We start from the raw sequence: 25,331 nt of genomic DNA on the forward strand, positions 1-25,331 counted from the left end.
TTCTTTTATTATTATTATTATTATTATTATTATTATTATTATTATTATTATTATTATTATTATTATTATTATTATTATTATTATTATTATTATTATTATTATTATTATTATAACAACAACACTGTGTATAAACATGAAAGATAGGCGGTTTATATATGAATACTAAAAAAGTAGTTGATTGCCAACCTCGGTAGTCGTGAAGTCTAGGAGTAAAGGACATTGTTCACGAGCTTCTGAATTTGGGTTGAGGGTCTAGGTTGAGTATTCGGGCTCGAGCCAAAGGTTGTTAAAAGTTATAGGGCACTGGCCAAATATCTTCAAAACTGCTCGGCCCGGGTTTAGAATTGTCAACGACTCGAGCAGATCGGCTCACAGCTCATTCACTATCGACTCAAACCGAGAAGTGAGCTGAGCCAACAACCCATCCAACCGAGTCGGCTAGAGCCCTTCGCTCAGTTGAGTCGAACCGAGCAGATGGCTTATCCCAACCTAGCCGGCTCGAGCCTCTCGTGAGCAACACTAAAAGTATTCCATATTACTGCTTAGCTTACATTTCTTATGGCTTTCGCTTTCCAGTGTAATCAGCCCACGATTTAAAAACGAGTTAAAACGAGCGAGCCGATTATCAAACTCGATTCGACTCGAAACTCGACTCCAAAAACAGTGAATCGGTTCGGAACTCGACTCGAGAATATTACTTTTGACTCGACTCGAAACTCGACTTGGATTCGAATCGAGTTTTAGCTTGACTCGTGCCCATCCCTATGCGTTAGAAAAAATGGTTGCTTATTATTATTCTGCTAAACTAATTATATAATAATAACAATGTTGACATGTAAAATTAAAAATACAGAATATAGAGAAACATTACACTACAACTGACGAAATGAGAACACATGAACTGGGGGTGAATAAAAATTGCCAATAACTCTAAAATCGATACATGCTTTTTAAAGCTAGTTGTTCCAAACTCTATAATCAACGGGACTTTAAGATATGCAAACTGATCTAAAAGAACCCTAATATTACATACCATCAACACACTGGCGGATCCACGTGGAGGGCGGAGGGGGCGACCGCCCCCTCCAAAGGTTTTTAAAAATTTACTTCCAGCATTCACCATTGGGAAGGTCTTTTCCCGACCTATCCAAACTGTGGGACAAGCCTACCACATTCAAATCAGAATGTGTGGTACTTAATAGTACTTAATACAGACATATTTGAAGTGTGACTACTTCTGTCCCTAGTTCCTTGAGGTGGTCACCATAAGCCCCAAAGGAGCTAGAATATGATTCACTCGTTGGACGAACAGCTGTAGGAAGGAGGGTAAAACTTTGAACTAAAAAGCTATATTTTAAAATTGTCCTAGAAAAAGGATATGGAAATGGAATTCTGGGCCCGAAACTTCAAGTACCTTCACTTTGTATAAAGAGAAAAGAGAATCTTCAGCGCTCCTTACCGAAAGCTCTCTGAATCTGAGACTTTTCGGTTGGTTGATTGATTGATATGTATTTATGTCGTTTGTAAAAGCGATTCTTTACAGAACGATAACTAGAGTTTAAAATTGGATCTGAACCACTGTAGTGCGTTCGATGCTCACTCATACGGAATCAAACCACAGACAGTACCGTGCCGTTCGGGGGCGAGCGGGGCGACGGTCCCGGGCGCCGAAGTAAGAGGGAGGAAAAGAAGAAGGAAAAAAGAGAGAGGAAAACTTACTTGGAATATTTTAGATCAACAGCAGTATTTTTCAATCTAATATTTAATTTCACCGAGGTCAGATTTATACTTGTGCACATATATAAAATGGAAGGAAGAGAAGTAATAAAAATGTACTCAAAAACCAGGAAAAACAGGGTTTATTTTTGAAAATTTTCTGTTTCGCGCCAACCATGGTGACGCTCCGTGGCTAGTCTATCGACCTCGCTTATATGTACGGGAGCGCCGTCGTTTACTCTCGCCCCAGGCGCTGATTTTCTACGGCACGGCACTGACTACAGAACCTCATACATCAAAAATCAAAGGTACGTACGCTAGCTACCAGATGAACAAAGAGAGCCATGATTTTTGGGGTTCAACGCGGAAACATTAGGAAGGGGAAGGGAAACCAGGAATTAATTGAGGCTTTTAATGGCATTTCATCTTTTCTTGGGAAATGACACAAACTGTTATTGTAATTCATATATAAAAGACGAAGTCCTAAGTGAATAACTTATCATCGCACAGGCCACACCGCTTAAGCTAGAACTTGAAATTCGAACAGTAGTTAAGATTTGTGACGTAGGGTATCATTAAGGAAAGATTTTTTGGAAATTCAAAGAAAGGAAGGAGGAATGGTGTGGAAATTATCTTAATAAGATGGCATTCTCTCCGAATCCCTTAATGTTAGAGATTTGAAATTTAGCATTTGGATTTCTTATTTAAGATAAATTTACAAGCGTTTCAACGTTTTTTGATACTTTAGTACAATGGACAAAACAAGAAATGGGAGGAAAAAGGGACACGGATTGCAATTATTATAGTAAGATATCAATATCTAAGAATCTTTGAAAGTCAAAAACATGGAATTTGGTATATTGACTTCCCACTTAAAATAATTCAACACGAATTTCAGCGCTTTTGATATTTTACCTAAAAGGGAAGAAAAGGGATGGGAAATATTATTATAAGATGTCCATATCTCAGGATCCCTTATGGTTAGAAATATGAAAGTTGGTAAGTTGATTTTTTATTTAAAACAATTCAAAATGTATTTGAGCGGGTTAGTTTGCCACTAAACGTAGAAGGGAAGGAAAAGATGTGGAGGTGGTTGACTAAAATGCCTTACGAGGTGTTTGAATTTCATGACAGAGTTTTAGCTCAATTCAATTGTATATGAAAGAAACAGAAGGAAGAACGCGAAATTTTGTGCCACAGTGTCAAGTAGGAGCATTTGCAGCGACGCAAATCTGTCTTCAACATTGGGAGCAATGGGTAAGACCGTTCCCATATTTTTTTAAGCGATATTCAAAACATTTGTGAAGTTGCAAACAATGCTGTGTAGGGTTCTGGAGAGCAGAGTTTTATTGATCATTAGGAGGCAGGCATATTCGACGCTTATTTTGGGGGACATCAATTTCAACTCACTTTCCTTTGTGGCAATAGGACACAAATCATCACATTTCTACCTAAAAGAGAAATTTCAAATCGGGGGGGGGGGGGAAGTTCCCCCAGTTCCAAGATTGGAGGGGCGTCCTCCTCATGCCCCCCCAGATTTGCACCAGTGAGCATTTGCTATATTGTGCGAGGCTCTATGCCAAGCAAATTGGTGGTCTCAGGGCATAGCCCCACCTGGGCGAAGGCTAGTATAATATAATTTTGTTGTTGTTGTAGGGATAGATATAATTATACTATGTTTCGTGGACCCCACAAATATAGAGATAGATGAATTTTGTATCATTATTTATGCATGTATACTTTTGTTATCTACTTTTGCGTAGACCGAGCCTGTCATTTTTTCCAGCTGTTGTCCCGCAATTGTTATTCAAAATATAAATTATTAGAGCAAATTGTACACTCTTTTGTTAAAATGAAGGTCATCGTCAATACAGTACTTTCTTTTATGCAAGTGCTGTGCAAGACAGTGCATCTGATATAATTGCAGTGACTATGTGTGAAGTGATTCATGTCACCGCCTCGCTTCCAAAACGGAAGTGCGTACTTAATTTAAATTTACAGAAAGCATATACTTTCATATAAAAAAACAATACAAGTTCGGGTCTCAATATGGAATCTGGGAATCAGGTTTGTACCCCCTCCAGCCCCGGATTCATATGCGCCCCTTTCTTGCAAATTTGAATTCTGGTCACCTTGAGGCTACGTTCATCTTCCAGGAAGCGAACCGCCCCTCCCAAACGATCCTTCTGGATCCGCTATTGCATCAACATCACATCAATAAGGTAGGCCTGATCATCAGAACACCGTTTATTCATATTAAACCCTTACTGAATGTCGTTCATTATGGCACACTAATTGTTGATAAATATTTCCCGCCGGGGCACCACTTTACTTTTAAATTCTGTTCAGCAGTGGCGTACTTACGATTTTGTTTCGGTGGGGCTTTGCCTGAAAATGTGAAAATTCTGCAAGATATTTTATATACTTTACTATAGTAAGTAAGATTTCGGGGGAGGGGGCTTAAGCCCGGAAGCCCCACCCCTAAATACGCCACTGCTGTTCATCATCTTCAGCTTTTAAGAAAAAGTATTCTTTCGAATATTCGAACGCTAAAATATTTTCGTTCTCCATCTTTATAAAAACAACACCATTCAAAGTAAAACAGACTACCAGTACCATTGCACTCGTAGTTCACTCACTGAATGCATTAATTTGAAGCTGTCAAAATCTAAGACAAAATCTTCCAGGTGCTTGCAATCAGTACACGTGATTTCCCTGAGGCTGTCCTCATCTTTCAAAAGAAGCAAGTGGCACTATATTTTGTTATGTAAATAAACAAATCAAATTGTATCTATGAGTGTATTTGCAAGCCTACCAACGTAAAGTTCGTAAGGCGAAACGGGAAAATGCACATCGAGATTTCCCGTTCCGCCTTGCATTAAGATGAAAAGTGATAACAGGTTTTACATGCGAATTTCATTTCTAGAGGTCATAAGGCGAAACGGGAAAAGGCGAACAGTATAGGAATTGTCGGTCACTGACATCGTTCATGCTCCATTTTTCCATTCTGAGAAATTCACTTACAGGAAAGAAACATTTGTTTCCGAAAAAAATATACATATATTGTAGTTACTCATCTGAAATGTAACGCAAAAAAGTAACGCAAACTAGGTTCGTTACTTAAAAATTTGTAACGCGTTACCGTTACAGTTACTTTGGAAAAAATGTAACGCGTTATTAGGAAACGTTACTTAAAAAGTAACGCGTTACAAGTAACGCGTTACTTGCGTTACGTTACTTCCCAAGACTGACTAGGACTTACGGTGCACCCAACTGGTGATGAATGAGTTTAGTAGGTTATTCTTGTACAATATCTCGTGATATACTACAGATTTCATTCTTCAATGTTGTCTCTTGAATTTTAATACCTAATTAATCAAAAATGGTAGCTAAATTTCTTGTCCTTAACTAAGCACGAATACTTGTAGAAGGGCTCGAACTCAATCTATCTAGTTGTAAAATCACAATATTGGTGACGTAACAATTTGAGAACGAAGTGCAAGGAGGAAATATGTCAAGATGAAATGGAAGAGATTTCAAGGTATTGCGATATTGTTTTGTAATTAGCAAGTTCTAATATTATTAATTAAGAATAGAATACAGTATACAGAAGAATTGTGTATTTGATTATGAACGTTATTTCGGCTGCTGTAGACAATTGTAATTATTATCTGTTATAAATAATATTGCTAAAATAAACGGGTTATCATAAATGGAAACACGCGAAATTACATCAATTTCTATTAAGTAATATAATGTCATATAATTGTTTAATTGTGTAGCTTTCGGACATGAAGTTTAAAATTAAATTATAATAGTATTTAAATTATAATAGTATATAAGCAGGCCTAATCATATCGTTATTTATCCTTGCACTTACCAACAATTAAGAATATTATGACACTGACACTAAGATTCGAGGATAATGTTCTGATAAGGTAGGGTTAAGGAGTTAGGTTTAGGTAAGTCCCACTGGGCTAACCCTGTGTACCGAGTGAGTGAAGGAAACCAAACCTCTAAACCACCCTAACCTACCCTATTCGTGTCATTATTGTCAGGTTGAAAAGCTGGCAGGGGTTAGCGGAATTAATGTTCTAATGTAAATGATTAGGTTAGAGTAGCTTATGTTATGCTAGTATTTAGTAATTACACTTACGTAACGTCAACTCATTTCTCCTGTAAACATGGTGATTTTACCTGATTTTGGTCTTCCAGTTCCAAAATTATCCCCTAAACATTTTGCAATTCGATTTTCGGTACATGAGGTAATTGGGTTAGGGGGTCCAGTGTCTTTGACACCACTTCTTTCTATTGATTTTCGTTTGATTACATAATATAACGTTATATTAGGTTAGGTTGGATTAGCTTAGGTCAGGTCAGGTTAGGTTAGATTAGCTTAAGGGGGTCCAGTGTAGTTTTGGACACCCTTAACGGAACATGGACCGTAGCTTTTTGATACTTTCAGTTGGAAAGCGTTGTGGCATCAAATTTTAAATGTGTTTCAATTATTCATATTTTAGGATTTTTATTTCATGTTAATGTTAATACTGGTTATTTAGTTTCGTTTTCCTTTTTAAAGCAAACCTCCTTTGTGGCTAAGCAGTTAGCGGATGCGCCTTTGGCGTGGGAGACCAGGTTCGGTTCCCACGTTAAGCTGTAGGTCCACGTCTTGTATAACTTCGCTGCTTAAAGGGACGCTAAACTAAAAGTCAAATGAAATTTTTTTTTCAAAAATGTTTGAAAATCCTAATATCATAGATTGTACAATTTGACGGAAATACATGAAATGGGAATTAGCTTACATGAAGATATTATTGGTATTGGAACAAAGTTCCTCGTTACTCGATTTAGGCGTTCTTTTATCCGGTTACTCCTACGAGATGCCTGTACCGTCTTATCCAAATTTGATTTGATGATTTGAGAGAGCGCGGTGAGTGTCGTAAGGGGTCGCATGTCGCGATCAAACATACCGTTGAGGAATAATCGCCGAAAAACAGGATGTCCATTGATTTAATTTTGGAAAAGTATTTGGCGCGTGAATTCTCATTGTAAACAATGGATAATAAAAATTTCAGCATTAGAAGTAGGACGAAGGGGTATATCGCATTTCAAGGGGCCACATTTTATCAAATCTTTCGATCTTCAATAAGAGAGCAAAAAGTCTTCCCTGTGCTCATCCAACCGAGAAATGTTGGAAGCAATCAGATAAGCCAGCCGTGGACCCAGCAGCTCTCATTATCTTTCGATTTTTCGTCCGAGATCACTATAAACATTCTCCAAGGAAGTAATTCTTTGTCACGCATTAAAGGAAATCACTAACTAGTTCATTTTGAAATTGATTCCATTTTACAGATAGCGAGGAATATGAAGGCACAATTATATATAAGTTTCCAAAATTGTTCAAGTTGCTATTTCGATTCAAATTGTCTAATATATATGACACATACATATTCCTTCTTTGATATGCGAGACGGGACATAAATGGGATCTGAACCACTACTCAAGTTTGTATTTCCCCGATTAACACTGTTCTATAGTTATATCCCGAGGAATGGGTACGTATATAAATAATCATACAAAATCAAATTCCTCGTAACGGGGAACAAATCCACCAATAATGATATGCCCATTAACTCTACAATCAATTAGTAAATAATAAAAAAATCATGTTATATAAGTACATGGCAGATTTTTCTCACTATTGTTTGTCGCTTCCAAGAGATGGCTTAGGGGAGCATTTACATCCGTTTGAATATACGTATATACTTTGAATTTCCATTATTCAAATGAAACTTTAGAAATCAGATTTAAATAAATGCAATACCTATAAAAATACATACTTGAAGAATAAGAATATAAATAGATTACAGATTAAATAAAATACTTTATGAAATTTTAGAAAAGGAGATGCTGGATGGCAAAAATTGCAATTTTTTAATGTGGTTCAAGTACCAGAAGTAGGCTAAAAATACAAGCAGATGTATCCCAACCTTCTTATGACGAATCAAACACTAAAATTTAGTATGTTTAAAGTTTGAATTTTAAAAAAGAAGAAGAAGAAGTAAAATGAAAGAAAATTTTGGATGTAATAGTACGCAAAAGATCAAAAATGACCACATATTGTACTAATAATATATCTAGTTATTTATTGAAGGTAGTTAGTGAGGCAAGTGAGGCCATAGGGGTTGAAACCTAGGATCATGTGTCTCTGATGATGTCTTCCCGTTTGACCAATGTTCGTGTCGCCTACTAACTTAACTACCAATTTACGTTATGATTTTACCTAATCTTAGATGGCGAAACGGTATGTCCGTTTCACCGACGCTCACTCACCAAAGAATATTTAGTCTGATGAAATTTCTAACAGATTTATTAAGAAGATTCATTTCTCAGAGTGAACAACAGCACCCACAGCCGTCTATAACAATATATGTGATTGGCTGTAATTCTAGCAGCTCTTTCACCAGTTAAACTGCACCTAAGGTATACCTGGAAGATCACAAATATTCCCCATCAGCATCGACGACCTTCTGCCAACGTTCTGCAAGTCCATGGATTCCATCGCGGTACAACCGGTGGGCCGTGAAGGGAAGAAAGTATCAAATGCATTTTGCACCTCTACTAGGGATTTGAACTGGCGTTCTCTAAGGTGATTGTTCAGGGAATGGAACAAGTGATAATCGGACGATGCCATGTCCGGAGAGTATGGCGGATACAATTGTGTTTCGCATCCAATTCGTAGAATGACGTCTCAGGTCATCCTAGTCACGTGGGACTTAACGTTGTCCTGTAACAGGGGGACCCCTTTGCGATTCAGAAGTTCTGGTTTCAGAGTTTTGAGTATTTCTTGATCACGGCTCAACTACTGACAGTACACAGTTTCATTGATGCTCTGACCAGCGGGTAGCAGCTCCCCATGCACGATGCCGCAAGCAGTCCACTAAACGCAGGGGGACCATCTTCTGGTGCAGTGCTGGTTTTGGCTGTTTTGGACCGGTTCATAGGATGCTAACTGTTACATCACCCTCTCTTGCCACCTCTCTTGTTTCCTTGTTAGCCAATAGTAGATAGGAACTACATATGGCAAACTTCATCCGAAGAAGTACTAGTTTATTTAGACCGCACTATGCATCGCACAAGGAAACTAATTTGGGGAAGAGAGGATCGTAAACTTTAATTAGTTCAAATAGTCTGAAAAAGATTAATTATTTGGAGAAAAGATGTAGGACTAATCATATACCAACGGTGGACTAATTTTGATAGTGACCACCTATTATTCTTCACCATCTTCGCCAGTGAGCGAATTAAGTGTAATTAAATCTTGATATACCTACATATTTTTATTTATTTATTTTTATACCTTTTAGTTTTACCCTCAGGAAGTGGACGAACTACTTTTGGAAGGAATTTCCCTTAAGCAAATATCCGCACTGAATAACTCCATTATATGTCAGGATTCGTATTAATAAGTCAAACATATATATATTAACACATTGGTATGTCATAGATATTCAAATTAAAATAAACATCTAAATAAGATCGATAAGTTTAATTTAAATGGTTCATTTTGCTATTCATTCCCAGAACATTAATCATTGGAACTAAATACCAGAAACAAAAGCAATACGAAAGAAATGAAAATTTAAAAAAAAAAAAAAAACATTTTAAAACTTACCATATATATATATATTAATGAAGAAGTATAAAACTAACGAATGATTGAAGCCAAATATTATTAAGTAAGGTCATTTGAGTAGATCTTCAGTTTAATCCATCGAAACGATAATATTGAACTTCAAAATTCACTGCACTAATTGCTTTCCTAAGTTTTTTCTTGAGGTAAGATGAGTGAACACGTTCCTTTCTCTTAAAACCATTACTAGAATGAACACTATATATAAAGAACGTACACAATCACAGACGCCGTGGACGTCACTAGTAACGTTCATAACGAACTGGTACCTAGTTTAAAATATGCTATATATATATTCAGGTTCCAGACCAAAACGACAATCCACTCCGGTTGTAGTCATTTCAGTCAGAAACATGTATTAAAGTCTATAATTCACGTTTATAGGAGTTTTTATTTGGATAAACACAATTGGGTATTCACCAAGTCATCATTTTTACATCGTACGATAATCCAAATTCAGTATGCAATTATAGCTCGAGCCTGACACGTGTGTTTGAGGCACAAACAGAACACCGTATTTGGTATAGATATAATAGACAATATTTAGTGAATAAACTCAATTTAGGTTTAATGTAATATAGTAAATAAATTTACGATGGACTCCTACAACTATTATACATACGCAATGTAACTCAGAATTGTCACAAACAATATCTAACATCGACTAAAAATATATATATATATATTCCTCTTTTTTTTCAGCTGGGAGTAATTGATAAGCGTCCTTATACTCGTTGGATCATGCACATTGGTATTTGAACAGGACATATCGTAATCAAAAGCATTTGCAGAATTTATCATTCACTCAACTTACAAAGGAAATGACTATTTGTGAATAATACTTAAATACTTGATTATGTAGGTTACAAACTGTGTATTCTCGTTTGCCAACAAATGGCACAACACGTTTATTTAAATAGCAGTTGAGTAGCATATAAAATAAAAAAAAAGAAACAGTATAAACGATAAAATATTTCAACTAACGGATATAGATACAAGCTACAATATTATTTATTTTATTCCTCAATACTTTAAAACTCTACTTTGGTATAATACTAAATTTTAGAGGTAAGTATACTATCCATAAAAAAAAAATCTCTTTTATTACAAAAGGTTTTGAACTCGCACAGCCTGGTGGTGGTTTTATATAATAAAACGGGGTGTTACTATAAAAAAAATATTAATAATTCAGCAAATGGAACTTCTTATCCGTCGAATTATAGTTTGACTAGGAAAACTAGAAAAGACTCCACGTAGGCAGATGACAAGACTTAAAACTTCGCTTGACGTTGAAAGACTTACGACAATGTTCGCAGATACTTCAGAGAAAAGAAAACTCATTTATACCGCATTGGCAACGCGTGCTGTCAATCAGTATTCCGCTGGGACAAACTGTATTTATTAGTCATAGCTATATCTTAGTGAGAAAATATACTTTCATACCTCTTGTTTAAACCGATCGCATATGCAAAGAAGAGGAGCTTACAATCATTCCTTTAACTAACACTGTACTAACGCAAATGACCAATAAACGAATTCTCGAGCCATCTTATGCAAAACGAGCCGTTTTCTAGTGTAGTTTTATTAATTATTCAGTTAAGAGCTTCTTTATTTAAATTAATGTAGTAAACAATCTCCACAGCAGCAGTATGCAGAGCTGAATATCCATTAAGTGCTGCCTTACATTATGAATAGACAATGTCATACATTATAAGAAAACAACTCCATAAACCCATATTCAATACAGGAATATATTCATCGACGACTAAATACTCATAAAATTTCTCACTTCAATATCATTACCAGCAGCACATATCACGAATATATACATATATCTATCCTAAGAAACTTAAGCCCTTAACATCCAAAATATATTCATATAATATCAAAATACAAAAGAAAATCTGTTTACAAATATGTATATTTATTAATGAAAGGAAACGGCATCGATAACTTTACAATTAGAGCATAATAGGCCAACATGATCATTTTTGCCATTATATAAAAGAAGTAATACTGATAACATATGCATAGCTCGAATGTAAATTCTTATGATCACTGGATAGCGATATGAAAACAGTGTAACAATAGACATCTTAAATGGATATACTGTTGTGCGTTCATTTCAGTACTTAATGATATATATATATTCTCACTAATACAGATTAGCATATTCTTATTAAGATATTCTTGACTCCCTTCTCTAAAATATTTACAGTTAAAGATCTTGATGTCAAAATATTTGAACAAATATGACGCTACTGTTTACGATGGAAGAGCCTTTTCTATCAGATCTCAAAATTAAGTATTCAGTATTCATTCTATCTATATTATATTTTCAACCAGGACGTAATCGACCAAAGAGAAAGAGGAGAAAAAAAAATGTTATTAAAGGTTTCAATTTTGTGAAGCGGCCACAAAATACCAAAAGACCGCAGCCACTACGGCACGTGAGGCCATGAACCCTCTTATGGACTTTTAGCTGCCCACGCCGTAACGTATTATCGCCTTTATTGTAATAATTATATTAGCTCACCACCAGACCGCAGAGAGGGGGAGAAAGAGAGAATGTGAAAATGTTTCAAAATAAATGTAAGCATATATCACTGCGATCTGCATAGTACATAATAAAATAAATAGAACAGCGATTTGTAGAAACACCTTTCTGTTTCGAGAGTTTATATATGTACCATCATTCCAGTATGAGTGGAAAAGGGAATCACACCAAATCGGGTGCTTAAGGAAATTCCTAGTGATGCGTAGGGCTTATCAGAGCGGAGCGAGAGCATGAAATCTTATAACAGAGCTACATAACACTGGAAAATTAGCTGTTATTTAACGGTGTTTGGTCACCTCAACGGGTGAACTTAGGCCAGCTTTCTGCTACATGATTAGTGGTTCGGCTTCCAAATTTACTCACAATCCATTATTAGGCATTTATTATACACCAAAAAGAAGTTTCATTAGCCATATTTAAAATATCATAAACCCAAAAGTCACGTTTACTAGACTACTCGTTTACAACTATTGCCTCTGTAAACGTGTCAGATTGCATAAATATTCCGTTTCATTCATCTAAAGCACTTGAGTTTAATAACAATACCGATTTATCACTATGAAATTAATATGTTAACACTGGCCTGTTTCGTTCACCAAAGTTATAGGTACCATATACTTATCATTTCCCGGAAATTAAATTTATCTTTAAACTGCAACTGCAAGCTTTCCTTGTTTTCCGAGTTCCTTAATCTGCTTAAACACAACTTACTTGAAAATGCTGCATCCGCTGTTTTCTCTCTCTCGGTGACAAATTTTATTACCTTTTTCCAAAAGTCGTCCTACCTCTTTATTACACAATAATAATTTGTTTCCCTTCTATCACTCGCAATGTTATTATTTTAGTTACAATAAAATGAATTTTTAAAAGTGTTGTTTACTTATAATTTTTTCACACACGAGGGAAAATTTTATATTATGCTCTTCTTTTTCTTCTTCTTCGATACAAAATGCATCTCTCCAATACAAATTATCTCTCGCTCCGTTCCGCACCCTTTGATGCACACTTGTGATTTTAGATATTTATAACGTTGGCTCACCAACAAATAGTTAATGTTATAATACAAAATAAATTTAAATTAATTATCATTCGCAATATTTATAATTCTTAAAGCAAAGTTATAAACGAAACCGTAACAATACAATCTCAGTTGCGCAAAATATGCGCAAAAATCTCTATGGGGCTATACAAAACATTAATATGTGACATGTACGTCACATTCTCCCGCCTCTCCAATAAAATTTAATACCAATTAAATTTTAATATACTATTATAACTATAAGACTATAATTTTACACAATATTTACAAAATTTCTTACTGTTTAGGGTAATCCTGTAACAACTCTCTTCGTTTCTCATCAGTGCAATCGAAAATTTTCAAGTTGCGAAAATTTTCTGTACCAAGAATTTCACCTTTTAAGGTATGTAATAAAGCTCGATTTCTCAATACTTTTACTACTAAATATGGACCTGAGTAGACGTTCATCCATTTAGCAGATTCTTTCTTAAGGACTGAGGACAAGTAGTGGGTACGAAGCATCACTAGCTGTCCCTCTTTAAGTCCGACCTTTCCTATATTATTCTCTAAAATTCCTTTCTCTTTTCCTGAAACAATGATATAAGGACGTTTATCTTCTATATGCTCTACGTTCCTTGGCCATGGAAAAGACTTTCTAAAGTTATCAACAGCAGAATAATTTAAAAACGACTCGGCTGGAACTCCGTTTATACTAGTGCAATATGAATGGTTTAGAAGGCGTTGGATTTCAACTAAATAACCATTCCATCTGGTCTGATCTTGACTGCAATATAATCGGATTAACCTGTTTAACTCTTTATGGCTTCTTTCGGTCACACCATTTGAATTTGGCGAGTAGCTTGAGGTTCGAATGTGGCGAATTCCATTCTTCTTGCAATAATCCTGCCACATTTTAGAGGTAAATTGTGACCCTTGGTCAGATACAATTTCCTGGGGGTAGGGCACTATGTGGAAGTATTTTCTCTCGAGGCTCATAATTATTTCCTTTGTATGAGCAGTTCGCAAAGGAAGGAACATCACAAAACGCGAATATATATCAATTATGGATAAAATATAATGATAACCACCACTAGGAGGTAACCTTCCTACGATGTCTATCCCTAATTTTACATGCGGTGCTTCCGCCTCAATATGACACTCTTGCCGAGCAATTGCTCGCGTTGAAAACTTCGTTCGTGCACATTCCACACAGCTATTAATATATCGCTTAAATGTGTCTCTCTGCTTTCTCCAGTAGAAGAGCGACTTACAGAACTTCAGACATTTTTGCACACCAAAATGACCCGTTGAGTGTACCGTACTTATGATCTCTTCTACGCAACTTTCCGGGATTGCCAAGAGCCATCGAGAACTTTTTGGAGGTCGCAAGTACAAGACTCCATTATATAGTGTCAAGTTCTCCTTAGAGCTTATGTTTCCTAGCTGCTGTTTTAGTTTTAAGCACATATCATCCCGTTCTTGTTCTCGTTTTATCTTCGCATAATCTATCTCAGAGAAATCTAGTCTTGACAGAAAATTAATGTAATGCACTTCTGGTTCAGCTTCAACATCAGGAGGGCTACGACTCAAAGTATCAGCAACAGTGTTCTCCTTTCCAGGGCAATGCTCAAATTGCAAATCAAATTTTTGCAACTTCAACAAAATCCTTGTTGTCCTTGGATCAAGACCTCTTTGAGTGAATGCATTAGTAGCAGCTGCATTATCCGTGTGGACATAGGTCTTTCGTCCTATGATATATTGTTGGAAGTGCTCGCACAAAAATAGTATAGCCAATAACTCAAGTTGTGAGATAGAGAGAGATAACTCATGTGGCTTCACTCTTCGACTAGCATAACCAATCACTCGCTGATTCTTCTTGTCCATTTCCATTTCACCAGGTGGGTGTTGGGCTAAATATCCCGCTAGGTTCTCCATACAAGCATCACTGTATATATGAAAAGGAAGAGCGAAGTCTGGTTGGTCAAGTGCCGGCGGATTACTCATAATTACTCTGAGCTTATAAAACGAGTCAAGTGATTCCTGATCTAATATAAATTTTCGGTCTTTTTTCAATAAATCATAAAGTTTGGTCGCAAGTTCTGCATATTTGGGCACGAATCGGTGTCTCCAGTTTACTAATCCTAAAAATCGTCTAAGTTGTTTCCTAGTTTTAGGAATTGGGAAACATCTTATGGGCTCGTTTAATTTAGGGTCTACCTTTATTTCTGTCCCACTCACTATGTGACCCAAGAATTTAATCTCCGTTTCAAAAAAATTACACTTCTTAAAATTTAAAGAGAAGTTTGCCTTTTCAAAAATAGCGAATGTCCGTTGCAAATGCTCTAAATGTTCGGCTTGTGTCGCACTTTTCACAAGTACGTCATCTAAATAAAGAACTATAAAGTCACGAGTCGATTCATCAAAAATTTGAGTCATCGTATATTGGAAAATTGCTGGTGAACTCTTAAGACCTTGCGGTAGCACTGTTAAAACATATTGAGATCCCTTATAGATGAAGCTAGTACAATCGTACGAAGCTGGATGAAGACTTATGCCATAGTACGCGCTCGATGCATCGTAGCTCGAAAACCAATGAGCCTTTGCCACACGATTGAGCAAATCGTTTATCGGCTCCACCTGCACTTGCGGAGCGATAATTTTTTCATTAATTGCTCTGAGGTCAAGTACTGGACGTACTCCTCCAGATGGTTTTTTAACCACGTGCACTGGGTTTTTATATGGAGATAGTTTTTTAATTGCAATACCTAACTTCAACCATTTTTCAAGCTCCGCTTCAAATTCCGCTTGCATCGCTTGTGGCACAGGATATATGGGTCTTACAACAGGCAAATTATCCTTTAACTGTATTCTATACGGAGGTGCTTTGACTCTACGTGGGTATTCCGAGAATAAACCTCGGTATCGTAACAGTGTTTTACGAAGTTCATTTCTAATTTCGTCCGGCAAGTCGTCTCGTGATGTTATGTAATCATTAATATCTTCCTCAGATACATTAAATCAGACTGTAGAGACGAGTCGGTAGCGGTCATTCTCTCTGGATTCTCTCCAATAGATGATACATCTGCTGACGGAGCTTTGGAAAGTACGTTCAAGGTACGCACAACAGGCTCTTTTCCTATCTTTCCTAAATTGACAATCTCCAATTCTTCATATGGCACCTTCATTAACATTACACTAGGTCGATCGGTGAAAACTGTGACAATATTGCCGCTGCTATCTGTCATTGTAATCTTCTTTTCACTTCTATCCAAAATTACTTTAAACTGATCCAAAAATGGGCATCCAAGTAGTATATCGACGCGCAGATACTGAATAACAAACATAGTCACTTCGAAAATGTGGTCCTGAATACTTAGATTAAACGTCTGTACGCCCTTAACTGAAAATGTTTCCTTTCCTGCAAAAGCTCCCAACTTTAGATCCGAGTAGGGTCTCAGCTTCGCTGATGGGAATCTAATTTTCAATTTACACCAAACCTCCCAATCCATTAGAGACAGTTCTGAGCCGGAATCGATAATACAGGTTAATTGTACACCTCCTATATTTCCCTTTACTGAAGGGGAAGTCGAGAAATACCTGACATCGTTTTCCTTCTCGGCTTCTTCTTCAACCACAAATTTTACGTCAAATTGTACAAATGAAATCGGGTTAGTCATCTCACCTAAACAACTTCCTTCTAGATTCAAATTTCGGATATATAAGCCACTACTTGTATTTGTGGGGTGTTCAGGCTTTCCGCAGTTATCCTCCCCCACTAAACAAGGTAACTGCGGAGCTAGTTTGTTGACTTAGGGATTGTTTCATTTTCATCGCTACGTCTAGTATTCCTAGAATGATCCCTATTCTGATCATTCTCAGAGCCACCTTGATTATTGCCAACGTTGTTACTTTCAGAGTCATGAGTTAGGTCTCGATTGTTAGGGTTATTTCCGTAACGATATCCTCTTCCTCGTCCACGACCATTTCTCCTATTATATGAACCGTTCCGTCTGTTGTACGAACCAAATGTTCCATTATTACCTGACTGTGATCTTTGATTATTCCTATCCCAGTAAGACTGATAATCCCGATTATTTCGATTGCCACTAAAATGATGACATCCATTATTGTCACTATTACTATTTTGAGAACTTGGTGGTGATCTATTGTTAGTTCGTGCATAAGTCAAAAATTCTGTTTGGCTACCAGTTTCAACTTGCGTTTGCGGCATCTTATTAGTTTTGGTTTGCCGCACAAAAAACCTTTTAGGTGGAGGGCGAGAATCAATAGAATTCGTTTGTCCTGCTAACGCAGCTATTTTTGCCGTTAACTCTTTAACATTTTTGCATAAATGAGAAGCTATAGTACGGGACTCTTCTGGCGGCAAGCTTTTTACTACTAAATCCACAATTTCAGCTTCATCCGGATTATTAACAATTTGGAAATAATCGTCTATCAATCGCCAGGTAAACTCTATCAACGACGAATCCTTCATTTTGTCGTATCGGCGAGATTGTAATTCCCACTTTTGCGCCCGTTCCAGTTGATCATTACAATACATCTCCCGAAATAACCGTTCAAAATCCGCATAGGACTTAATACTATGTTTGACACTTTTATACCACGCTCGAGCATAAGATGTTAATTGCTCTTTTGCAATATCTAAACGTTCCTCATCGGTTAGTGACGGGTAGTTCGATAGACATCTTTGGAGTTTTTCCAAGAACTCACGAGGTCTTCCTTTTGTAGTATTTCCATCATATGTAGGAAAGTAGCTACGGTCACTAAGTTTAGGTTTCTTTATTGATACTAACTTGGAGTCAGGTACAGTCACTCTGGGATTCTCATGGGAAATAGAATTAGAAGTAAGATAGTTACACATTACCGTCTGAGTATTGCTATTGGGAGGAGGTTTAATATAATGGCCATTATCGTATGCTCCGGGACTAAATACTCCATATCTTAGGCTTGATTCCGTCGTCTGTGCATTTCCAACTCGCGGATAAAAACTAGGGCTTGGTTGACAGACGCAAACTCCGCTGGTCATACCTTCAAATGGGTAAGGTGCTGAAAAGGTGGTATTTACACCTCCAGTTGTAACAATACTAGTAGTTACACTAGTAGTAGCTGTCTTTGTGGAATTTACGACGGTTGGTGGTTCCCCACTCACAGTCTTGAAGGTCGTTTCATTTATAATCAATTTATCTTGGTTTATTCCTTCATACCTTCTCTTCCGAGAAATTTCTAACTCGCCAGTATCAAAAAGTGTTGACTTTAACTGAATAGCTATTATCCGGTTATTAATTTCACTAATATCCTCTGCAGTTTTCTTCTGTATATCATTTAACTTCTGTTGCATTCCCCGCGTAGTGGCATCTATTAATTGTAAATCCATTTCTACCTTCTCAGATTGTTTACGCAACTTGCTGACATCCCCTGTGTAAGAAACCATATTCGATTCGTAAAGTTCAAGCCGAGAAGAAATGCCCTGTACAGTGGTATTTACCTCCTTCAACCCATCTTGCGTTTGCATGCTCTGCTCCCGTACAGCAGAAACTTTAGCGTCAACTTCATTAACCTGAGTTTCAAAATGTTTAACTTGTTCGTTTACTGCTCCTATTCTTTTCTCTATCGTGCCATTTACGCGCTCGTCTACTTCTTTAATCTGAATCTTGAAATCATCTACTGATGTCGCTAGAGATATAATCTCATAATTAGCTCTACCTAGACCGTCACTTAAATCTTGCTGTACTAAGTCAATTTTCTTATCGATAGCATTAGTGATACTTCCTACTCTACGACTCATATTGTCGAATCTCACAGACATGTTCTCAAACCTATCCTTACAATCGTCCTGTAACCTTTTAAACTGGTTTTCATTGTTTAATTGAACAGCTTGAATCTGACTTTCTAAATTCTCTATCTTACGATCTACATGAGTAGTTACTCCGCTTATCGTGTCGTTTATTCTAGTAACCATAGTTTCCATTTGACTGTTTAAGTTAGTCAACCGAGTATCCATAGTTTGGTTATTTTGCTGCATCATTACTAATTGTGTCATTAAATCTGACAATGTTATCTCCCTAGTTTTCTCTTCCGAGCGGTTGTCTTTATTGGGTTCGCTTCTCTCGATTGCATGCTCTAAAGTATTCCCATTAGCAGTACTACCTATGTCACTTGTTTCATTTCCCTGATTACAAGTTTCCTTGCTTATCGGTGTCGACTGAGGTTTAAGACCAACACCAATAAAACCATTCGTAATACTCGTATTTCCATTCATCGTACCATTACCAACGGTAACTGATATTGGCGGTTCCTTCCGACAGTACAAACATCGCCACCCCTGATCATTTTGTAATGCTACGTTTTGCTCCTCGGTCTCGGGTAAACCCAAGCAATTGAAATGATACCACTCATTACACTGAGGACACTGTACCCAATACGTGTACACGTCATGTTCAGTACGGTCACATATGTGACATGGCTTATTTTCAGAGTTATTACTTCCTTTAAAAGTATTAGTTGAATTAGCGGAATCCATCGTTCACAAATTACAATTATACAACCCACAAAATATTACTATTCTAATATATATGTCTACTTACTTTTCATATGATAGCCTTACCACTAATCATGCATGCAAGCTACCTATTGTTTGTTTTTGCTCTGTAGTTGCTCTCTCCTGCTCTGCCCCTTTATTAGATGTTCGTAGTTTATTGTTGCTCTCTCTCCCTATTAACGCAATCACATTTTCGTACCCTTCCTGAGGAATCTCAATTTTTTTAGAACCACTTTTGGATTCACAAACTTAGTAATTTTCGTTCAAAAACGAGGACATCACGCGTCCTGTCACGGTCGCCATTTTTGTTACATCACCCTCTCTTGCCACCTCTCTTGTTTCCTTGTTAGCCAATAGTAGATAGGAACTACATATGGCAAACTTCATCCGAAGAAGTACTAGTTTATTTAGACCGCACTATGCATCGCACAAGGAAACTAATTTGGGGAAGAGAGGATCGTAAACTTTAATTAGTTCAAATAGTCTGAAAAAGATGAATTATTTGGAGAAAAGATGTAGGACTAATCATATACCAACGGTGGACTAATTTTGATAGTGACCACCTATTATTCTTCACCATCTTCGCCAGTGAGCGAATTAAGTGTAATTAAATCTTGATATACCTACATATTTTTATTTATTTATTTTTATACCTTTTAGTTTTACCCTCAGGAAGTGGACGAACTACTTTTGGAAGGAATTTCCCTTAAGCAAATATCCGCACTGAATAACTCCATTATATGTCAGGATTCGTATTAATAAGTCAAACATATATATATTAACACATTGGTATGTCATAGATATTCAAATTAAAATAAACATCTAAATAAGATCGATAAGTTTAATTTAAATGGTTCATTTTGCTATTCATTCCCAGAACATTAATCATTGGAACTAAATACCAGAAACAAAAGCAATACGAAAGAAATGAAAATTTAAAAAAAAAAAAAACATTTTAAAACTTACCATATATATATATATTAATGAAGAAGTATAAAACTAACGAATGATTGAAGCCAAATATTATTAAGTAAGGTCATTTGAGTAGATCTTCAGTTTAATCCATCGAAACGATAATATTGAACTTCAAAATTCACTGCACTAATTGCTTTCCTAAGTTTTTTCTTGAGGTAAGATGAGTGAACACGTTCCTTTCTCTTAAAACCATTACTAGAATGAACACTATATATAAAGAACGTACACAATCACAGACGCCGTGGACGTCACTAGTAACGTTCATAACGAACTGGTACCTAGTTTAAAATATGCTATATATATATTCAGGTTCCAGACCAAAACGACAATCCACTCCGGTTGTAGTCATTTCAGTCAGAAACATGTATTAAAGTCTATAATTCACGTTTATAGGAGTTTTTATTTGGATAAACACAATTGGGTATTCACCAAGTCATCATTTTTACATCGTACGATAATCCAAATTCAGTATGCAATTATAGCTCGAGCCTGACACGTGTGTTTGAGGCACAAACAGAACACCGTATTTGGTATAGATATAATAGACAATATTTAGTGAATAAACTCAATTTAGGTTTAATGTAATATAGTAAATAAATTTACGATGGACTCCTACAACTATTATACATACGCAATGTAACTCAGAATTGTCACAAACAATATCTAACATCGACTAAAAATATATATATATATATTCCTCTTTTTTTTCAGCTGGGAGTAATTGATAAGCGTCCTTATACTCGTTGGATCATGCACATTGGTATTTGAACAGGACATATCGTAATCAAAAGCATTTGCAGAATTTATCATTCACTCAACTTACAAAGGAAATGACTATTTGTGAATAATACTTAAATACTTGATTATGTAGGTTACAAACTGTGTATTCTCGTTTGCCAACAAATGGCACAACACGTTTATTTAAATAGCAGTTGAGTAGCATATAAAATAAAAAAAAAGAAACAGTATAAACGATAAAATATTTCAACTAACGGATATAGATACAAGCTACAATATTATTTATTTTATTCCTCAATACTTTAAAACTCTACTTTGGTATAATACTAAATTTTAGAGGTAAGTATACTATCCATAAAAAAAAATCTCTTTTATTACAAAAGGTTTTGAACTCGCACAGCCTGGTGGTGGTTTTATATAATAAAACGGGGTGTTACTATAAAAAAAATATTAATAATTCAGCAAATGGAACTTCTTATCCGTCGAATTATAGTTTGACTAGGAAAACTAGAAAAGACTCCACGTAGGCAGATGACAAGACTTAAAACTTCGCTTGACGTTGAAAGACTTACGACAATGTTCGCAGATACTTCAGAGAAAAGAAAACTCATTTATACCGCATTGGCAACGCGTGCTGTCAATCAGTATTCCGCTGGGACAAACTGTATTTATTAGTCATAGCTATATCTTAGTGAGAAAATATACTTTCATACCTCTTGTTTAAACCGATCGCATATGCAAAGAAGAGGAGCTTACAATCATTCCTTTAACTAACACTGTACTAACGCAAATGACCAATAAACGAATTCTCGAGCCATCTTATGCAAAACGAGCCGTTTTCTAGTGTAGTTTTATTAATTATTCAGTTAAGAGCTTCTTTATTTAAATTAATGTAGTAAACAATCTCCACAGCAGCAGTATGCAGAGCTGAATATCCATTAAGTGCTGCCTTACATTATGAATAGACAATGTCATACATTATAAGAAAACAACTCCATAAACCCATATTCAATACAGGAATATATTCATCGACGACTAAATACTCATAAAATTTCTCACTTCAATATCATTACCAGCAGCACATATCACGAATATATACATATATCTATCCTAAGAAACTTAAGCCCTTAACATCCAAAATATATTCATATAATATCAAAATACAAAAGAAAATCTGTTTACAAATATGTATATTTATTAATGAAAGGAAACGGCATCGATAACTTTACAATTAGAGCATAATAGGCCAACATGATCATTTTTGCCATTATATAAAAGAAGTAATACTGATAACATATGCATAGCTCGAATGTAAATTCTTATGATCACTGGATAGCGATATGAAAACAGTGTAACAATAGACATCTTAAATGGATATACTGTTGTGCGTTCATTTCAGTACTTAATGATATATATATATTCTCACTAATACAGATTAGCATATTCTTATTAAGATATTCTTGACTCCCTTCTCTAAAATATTTACAGTTAAAGATCTTGATGTCAAAATATTTGAACAAATATGACGCTACTGTTTACGATGGAAGAGCCTTTTCTATCAGATCTCAAAATTAAGTATTCAGTATTCATTCTATCTATATTATATTTTCAACCAGGACGTAATCGACCAAAGAGAAAGAGGAGAAAAAAAAATGTTATTAAAGGTTTCAATTTTGTGAAGCGGCCACAAAATACCAAAAGACCGCAGCCACTACGGCACGTGAGGCCATGAACCCTCTTATGGACTTTTAGCTGCCCACGCCGTAACGTATTATCGCCTTTATTGTAATAATTATATTAGCTCACCACCAGACCGCAGAGAGGGGGAGAAAGAGAGAATGTGAAAATGTTTCAAAATAAATGTAAGCATATATCACTGCGATCTGCATAGTACATAATAAAATAAATAGAACAGCGATTTGTAGAAACACCTTTCTGTTTCGAGAGTTTATATATGTACCATCATTCCAGTATGAGTGGAAAAGGGAATCACACCAAATCGGGTGCTTAAGGAAATTCCTAGTGATGCGTAGGGCTTATCAGAGCGGAGCGAGAGCATGAAATCTTATAACAGAGCTACATAACACTGGAAAATTAGCTGTTATTTAACGGTGTTTGGTCACCTCAACGGGTGAACTTAGGCCAGCTTTCTGCTACATGATTAGTGGTTCGGCTTCCAAATTTACTCACAATCCATTATTAGGCATTTATTATACACCAAAAAGAAGTTTCATTAGCCATATTTAAAATATCATAAACCCAAAAGTCACGTTTACTAGACTACTCGTTTACAACTATTGCCTCTGTAAACGTGTCAGATTGCATAAATATTCCGTTTCATTCATCTAAAGCACTTGAGTTTAATAACAATACCGATTTATCACTATGAAATTAATATGTTAACACTGGCCTGTTTCGTTCACCAAAGTTATAGGTACCATATACTTATCATTTCCCGGAAATTAAATTTATCTTTAAACTGCAACTGCAAGCTTTCCTTGTTTTCCGAGTTCCTTAATCTGCTTAAACACAACTTACTTGAAAATGCTGCATCCGCTGTTTTCTCTCTCTCGGTGACAAATTTTATTACCTTTTTCCAAAAGTCGTCCTACCTCTTTATTACACAATAATAATTTGTTTCCCTTCTATCACTCGCAATGTTATTATTTTAGTTACAATAAAATGAATTTTTAAAAGTGTTGTTTACTTATAATTTTTTCACACACGAGGGAAAATTTTATATTATGCTCTTCTTTTTCTTCTTCTTCGATACAAAATGCATCTCTCCAATACAAATTATCTCTCGCTCCGTTCCGCACCCTTTGATGCACACTTGTGATTTTAGATATTTATAACGTTGGCTCACCAACAAATAGTTAATGTTATAATACAAAATAAATTTAAATTAATTATCATTCGCAATATTTATAATTCTTAAAGCAAAGTTATAAACGAAACCGTAACAATACAATCTCAGTTGCGCAAAATATGCGCAAAAATCTCTATGGGGCTATACAAAACATTAATATGTGACATGTACGTCACATAACCAAGGATGACACCCTGGAGCTTCGTACAGGACCCACTTCTCATCACATGTCAACACCCTGTCCAGAAATGGTTCCTTTCTCAGACGAGAAAGCAAAGGAACATAGGTGTCTGCTCGCGTTCCCTTCTGGCCCGGGGTCAAATCATGTGGGACTCATCGACCCAACTTGTATTGCTTCCCAAGTTGATGAAGGTGCTGCCAAATGGTTTCTCCACTCACACTGAATTGTAGTCGTAGTTCTTCAGTTGTCTGGCCACTGTTCGCCTCAATTGCTGCCTGAAGATCTTCATTTTGTACATGTGTTGGTATTCCAGCACGTGGTGCGTCTTCGTGTGTTTAACCGTCCTTAAACATGTTAAACCACCGTTGCACCGTCCGCGTAGTCACGACATCCTCACCAAAGGCCTGGCATATCTTCTGCCCCGCTGCAGCAGCGTTTGACCCCAATTTGAACTCGTACAGCATACACACATTTATGATGCTCTGTGGAGGTCCCATGTTCACTCTGTCCTTAAGCAAGTTCAAGGTGTAATTGAACTGCCACAACCAGATAGTATGTTGGATATACCCAAACCAACAATTGACCTTCGCCTTATCTCCATTCGCATTCAACTCACGGTGTGAGGGCCAATTGAACACAGATCTCAACAAAAAACGACATAACTTTCTTGGTTGCCTTTATAATAAGTAGATGTAGCCATGTATCATGGTTTTGTTGTATGCCAATCAACGTAAAGCCCTAACTTGAACGGTTATACATATCTACACTTGTATAAACTATTCCCAATGATCAGCAATAAGAAATTCAAAGCAGGAATGTTTATTTGAAACATATACTAGACAACTTTAACTGGAATAGTAGTGAAGGTTGGAGATTCATATATAATTGTGCCTTTATATACCTCACTACCTGTGAAATGGAATCAGTATTTTAAAAATGAACTAGTTGATTTCCTGTTATTTTTAATGCGTGACAAAGAATCACTTCCTTGGAGAATGTATATAGTGATCTTAGGAGGAAAACGC

The 25,331-nt window shown here is 36.1% G+C and overlaps 1 protein-coding gene across 2 annotated transcripts in view; it reads left to right on the top strand.

The window, feature by feature from the left end:
* Exd2 (Exonuclease 3'-5' domain-containing 2) overlaps positions 1–25,331 on the top strand; it is a 95,878-nt gene that overhangs the window by 50,371 nt on the left and 20,176 nt on the right. The window contains exon 1 of one of the 2 annotated variants that reach the window (XM_081736169.1): positions 5,108–5,257. The exons of the other annotated variant lie outside the window; for it this stretch is intronic. The gene's annotated coding sequence lies outside the window, so the exon portion shown is untranslated. Of the gene's footprint in view, positions 1–5,107; positions 5,258–25,331 lie in introns of those variants that run through there. 2 annotated transcript variants of the gene reach the window in all.

Source organism: Thermobia domestica, chromosome 13 (assembly GCF_964235325.1).
Source record: "Thermobia domestica chromosome 13, izTheDome1.hap1.1, whole genome shotgun sequence".
Taxonomy (NCBI): domain Eukaryota; kingdom Metazoa; phylum Arthropoda; class Insecta; order Zygentoma; family Lepismatidae; genus Thermobia; species Thermobia domestica.